Below are 6,000 nucleotides of genomic sequence, written 5' to 3'. Positions count from 1 at the left end.
GGAGGCATTGTAGCTGACAAGCCTCAGATTCTGGTTCCTGACACAGCTCGGGGAGGTCTTCCTCAGTTCGTCATGGGGGGGCTTCTTCAACCTGCTCCTGCAGGTACAGGTGTAGAATCACATTCTCCTCGTCCTCTGAGGCTTCTGGGGTGTCCTCCACAGTCTCTGCTGCCTTCTCACCCTGGCCCCAATCAGTGTCCTCTTGGCAGGCAACAGCGCTCCAAGCGCGTGCCTGGGGCGGCAAGCCACTGGGGGCGCCCTGCCGGTCCCTGCAAGGGCGGCATGCCTGTGGGAGGTGCACCGGTCCCGCGGATTCCGAAGCTGCGTGACCGGTGGACCTCCCGCACACATGCCGCCAGATCTGCGGGACCGGGGACCTCCCACAGACAAGCTGCTGAAGGCAGCCTGCCTGCGTGCTTGGGGTGGCTGAAATGCTAGAGCCGCCTCTGGCTCTTGGAGAATGAGGCCAGTGTGGTTGAGCAGGGGATTGTGAGCCCTGGAAAGAACCTGGTCCAGCTTCTTGTAGAAGGAGTATGTACGACGAGCCCTCCTGGAAGAACTGCTTAAGTCTTTGGCAGCCTGTACGGGAGCCTCAAGTGCTTCATGGGGATGGAATTTGCTGAAAGCCTCCTGTTCCATCCTCCGTGAAATTTCCAGATACAGAGAAATGTTCTTGGTGCTCGTGGCACACAGTGTACTGCACCCATGCATTGATCAGCAGCCGGGTTTGCTTGGTGGGCCAAGCTGCTGCTCTCAGTGCAGGATCCATTTTCACCTCTAAGGCGAGCAGTGGAAAGCCAGGCTGCCTTCTGTGGCCAGTCAGTGCCACACACTACCACCAGTGCTCAGGGGGCAGGGACCTAGACTGGGAAGGGTCAGGAAGAAAAGGGTCATTGTGGGAATGAGGGTGGAGGACTAATGAATCTCAAGAGCTGGCACATTCCCCCTGTTCACACTGCAAACTGGCCCCTGGGTCTGGCCCCATGCCACAGATAAGGCACGTGCTTACCCATGGCCCTGAGGCTTGCTAGCTCCCTCACCCTCTGCCTGCCTTGAGACAGGTGCTGCTGGAGTTTAAGTGTGGACAGTAGGGGGTTATAGCACAAGCCTGAGCATACACGTATGTGGAGTCACCAGCGTAGCTGTACCCTAGAGCAGAAGTCAGGGTGAGTTGGGGGGTGACAATCTCATTCTCTGGCTGTGTTAGAACATCCCCATCGCCAGGGTGTCCCGTGTTCTGTGCAGTCTGGCAGGCTGAGGGCACCTCTTCCAAACTGCAGTCAAAGAGCATCTGGTGGCACCTGAACATGGGAGACCCAAGCTGCACTTTGCAAAGGATAGAGAGTGTGCCCTGCTGCATGGCTGTCCTGCTCCCTGTGCCCCTGCTGAGACCTGTGTCCCTTTTCATGCTCCCCTCTCTCCCTGCCTTTTCTGTACACGATAATTGCCTGGCACATAGTCCATGGCAATCCCAATCTCTCTGCTTTGTGCAATATAGAGGATCATCGCCACACACCATGTTTGATTGCAGGCAGCAAGTGACACTCAATGAGGACTGGTGTAGGAAGAAGATGGGAGAGGGATCAAAAAGTGGCTAAAAAGTGAGCCCCCCCCCAGATCACAGCCAATGCTTGTTAGGAGGGACGGGGCAAGATCTTTGCATGCTAAAATGTGGGTTCTGTGCTGGTGCAGATCCAGGGGAGAAGCATGCTCCATGCACCCATTCATTTTCCACCCATTCATTCAGGGACATCACACATCACCCCTCCATGTCATACCCTGTCATTCTGTGCACATATCCCAGCACCTCAAACAGTAGCCTCCACTGAGCCAGCCCACAAGGGAGGGAAATCACAGTCACAGGCCCAATCCTTCATAGGTAGAGGCCAGGGCAAGGACAGGGCTTCCGTGTGTTCAGGGGATGTCCCATCCTACCCAATAAACAACCTAGGCCCATGGTTCCCTGCCCCTAGCTCTGTCTCCCATTTTCCTGGGAAAGAAACTGCCCCAGCCTTAGACCCCCACAGGGCATGGGCTTTCCCCAATATCTGGTTTCACAGTTCACAGATGTAAGGCAGAAAGGGCTGTTGTGACAATCTAGTCTTACCTCATGCAGAAGGCAACACAACATCCCTGAATTAATTCCTGCTTTAAGTCTAATAGCTGTGCTTGATCTAGAGCAAGACTTTTAGAAAAATAGCCACTCCTCATTTTAAACGTGCCTGTGATGGAGAATCCAGTGCAATTCTGGGTCAGTTGTTCCAGTGGTTAATTACCCTCCCTGTTAAAACTGTGTGCCTTATTTCCAGTGCAAATTTATCTAGCCTCAACTTCCAGCCATTGGATCCTCTTACACATTTGTCTGCTAGATTGAAGACACCTCTGTTATCAAACTTCTGTTCCCCATGGAGGTATCTATAAACTGATCAAGCCACCCCTTAACCTTCTCTATGACAGTATGTTTTCCACAGTTTTCCAGTGCCACATACAGAGGACTATGTAACTCTCTGACTGGATTAGCTCTGCTCTGCGCACTGGTGCTCTGCACCGAGTCATTAAAGGGTTTTTTGCAGACTGACTGGTTAAACACGAGCACTTGTGACTCTGGCAGTTAAATGCTCGATCACCAATGATTTGGGAGTTTTCACTATAAACAATAAATAGCTTTGTAACTCTGTGGTGTGAAGATGCCTTCAAAAGGTAAATCAATCACTAGAGTTGGGAGTTTGTGGTTTCTGCTAAAAATCATTGGTTGATATTTTCATTGGTTGAGGACATCAGAGCTGTGTCTAAGGGCCCATCTCCATTAAGACATTCACTCAGAGATCATCTATATTAGTGACACCAGGGTGAGTCCCTAGAGCAGATGCTGCCCCAGTGCAAAGTGAGGGTCACATGGGGGCAGCACAATCCATAACTCCTGGAGGAGGGGGGGAGAGGAAGTTTACAATCCTGGGAAGCTGAGGGGACAGAGGAGAATTGCTGGGGTAGAGTTTGTGGGGGCTGCTTAGAGAAGGAGGGTGGGAAATCTTTGTGGGGACATGCAGGAAGAAAGATGAGGAACTGTCAACCTGCAATAACAAAGGAGGAAGTGTTGCAGAAAATTGATAAATTGAAGAGCAGCAAGTCCCCAAGACTAGGTGATACACCCTGGGTGTGTTTAGGTAAATACAGTTTGCTCCTGCTTTGCTTAGATTTAATAGATATTCAGCTGATGAACCGGTGTTTTGCTCATTGTAATGGATTTAGCTGGTGTTGGGTCACAAATTATTTTAGCCCTGAATGCAGGGGTAGTGAAATATGATTCCCAATGTTTGTAATTATTGTGGGAATACAGAAAAGAAGGACTGTGCTTAACCTGTCCCAAAGGAGCTAGTCACTTTCAGTTTAAAGAACCTTGGTAAAAAAAAGGGCTCAAATGTCTGAGCCTTGTAAAAATATGAGGGTGTGTGTGTGCACCAATGGCTGCATACCCTCAAGGGGTGTTGGATCAATGGAAAGGAACCCCTAGATATTCAACCTGGCTCCACCTAGCGGAAGGGTTACATTTTGGGGGGGCTCGTAAGCACCTGATGAGTGAATCACTAAGTTAGGAACACAATTGTGTTTATATTTGAGGGAAGTACTCTGTATAATAGCTGATAAGTCAGGTTTGTTGGGCCCTGACTCAGCAGCTCCTAGCTTGGGGGCTGCAGCCTTGGCAGATGATTGGGGAAAAGCACTGGGGCAAGCATTGGAAAAGGTTGTGCTGTTCCATGCTACATCAAGCTCCTATCTTTAAGTTAAGGTTATTTGCTGGGGGTCCCATTGCAATACCTGGGGAAGAGAAGTGTGAACCCTGGTTGGAACATACCATTGAAATGCTGCAGAAGTGGGCCATACCAGGCACAGAAAAGTGAAGATGTCTAGTAGAGAGCCTCAGGGGCCCAGCTTTAGATGTGATTTGCACCCTGAAGCTCACTATCCCTGGGGTCGGTGTGAAGGATTGCCGAGAGCAGGGTGGGAAAACTACAGCCGCAGGCCAGATCTGGCCCACCAGCCATTAAGCCGGATTAAGGCTGTTGAGCTCCCACTGGGGAGCGGGATAAAGGGCTTGCCCCACTCCGGCACTCCAGCCGGGAAGCTGGATCGGGGGCCACTCCGTGCAGCTCCCAGAAGCAGCAGCATGGCCCCCCTCTGGCTCCTACATGTAGGGGCAGCTAGGGGGCACTGCTCTGCATGCTGCCCCTGCCCCAAGCACCGCCCGCGCAGCTCCCATTGGCCGGGAACCATGGCCGGGAACCATGGCCAATGGGAGCTACAGGGATGGCACCTGCAGACAGGGCAGCGTCCCGAGCCACTTGGCTGCACCTCTGCTTCCAGGGGCCGCTTGAGGTAAGCACCACCTGGAGCCTGCACCCTTGAGCCTCTCCTCACACCCCAACCCCTGCCCCAGCCCTGAACCCCTTCCCACCCTCTGGACCCCTCAATCTCAGCCCAGAGCACCCTTCTGCACCCAAACCCCCTCATCCCCAGCCCCACCCCAGAGCCTGCACCCCCAGCCAGAGCCTGCGCCCCATCCCATACCCCAATCCCCTGCCCCAGCCCTGATCTCCCTCCCACCCTCAGAACCCCTCTGTCTCAATCCTTCTACCAACAGATGTTTAGGCATCTGCCTATACAGCCACTGACCGGCCTTGGCCTGTGTGGCCTTGTAGTAGTAAAATCTTAGGTTTGTATTTTGTATAATTTAAAATAAAAAATAAAGACTGGTAATGTAGCATGTATTAAATGTATTAATGTATAATATAATTGAACAATATTCTGCCAGCCACCATGTCTGAAAGCAGAAAGGAATGGCCTAACAGGCCTTTGGTAAAAATTGCATCAGCCAGAATCTTGTGTCTAAAGCTAATTTCAAGGCAGTAATAGACCTTTGGGGTCACCACTTTGTTGTAGGTTTAAAATTAGCATTTTAAAATTAATAAAATAATGCAATAATGGTTTTCTCCTGCATTGCAATTTAATGTTCCTGTTCAAATGTTCTGTGTAAATCAATCCTGTTTTGTGTGTAAATAAAAAATGTGTATGTTAAAAAATAACTGTCAAGGCCATTATCAAACCAAATGTTCCAACCCCCCACCCTCCCAAAACAACGTAAAGATACCAAAAAATTGCCACATGCCCCTATTAAAATGTCAAAAAAGGACAAATTAACAACTCTAAAAAATAAGGCAGTTACCTATCAACCGGGACAAAATAACTAATCAAAACCAGCATGGGGTAACTCCCCAAAAAACTAATAAAAAACAAAATAAAAAATAAAAAAAAATTAAAAAACAAGCCCTTGTCAAACGGCAATTAATTACAGCATAATGGTGAAAAACTCATTGGTCTCAATAAAACAAAAATCTCTATATAAACAGGGTTCTTTGCCATAACATTATGGGTTCATCCTGCCAAGACTTCCCCAGAGCATCGTGTCGTGACCTACAGAACCTGGGTCCTCCCTACTCATAATCAACCTAGCTGGCCACTAGACTGAGACAGCCTCTGAACTGGTAACTGTAACACTGACTAGCGGGACAGTGTGTCTATGTGTGTAATTAAATGCATATGCTAATTGTTGTATCTCCAATATCCGCGGCGTATTGCCTTTTCCCCTAAAAAAAAATCCCGTGTGCTTCTTCTAAGCATAACATTTGTTGGTGGAGAATTGCAAAAGGGGGAGGACATGCACCGTGATTGTTGAAAATACTGCTAAAGGGTATATCATACGTATAAAGTGATCAATCATTCAGTTGTGCACACCCCTGGTCATAGAGATACTGGGCAATAGGGAGAAGATTAGAGTCCTAGGTGCTCCTACCCATCTGTCGGAAAACAATATATATATATATATATATATATATATATATATATATATATATAGGATAGGTGAATATACCCTTGGTCATAGCAGGATCAAGCCCAAAAGGTAGGAGGGTTAGTGTTTACCCCTCCTGCTCTGTCAGTCAGGGT

This window comes from Mauremys reevesii, unplaced genomic scaffold (genome assembly GCF_016161935.1).
Source record: "Mauremys reevesii isolate NIE-2019 unplaced genomic scaffold, ASM1616193v1 Contig54, whole genome shotgun sequence".
Classification (NCBI taxonomy): Eukaryota; Metazoa; Chordata; order Testudines; family Geoemydidae; genus Mauremys; species Mauremys reevesii.
The sequence above is the reverse complement of the archived record's forward strand: the minus strand, read 5'-3'. Positions refer to the sequence as shown.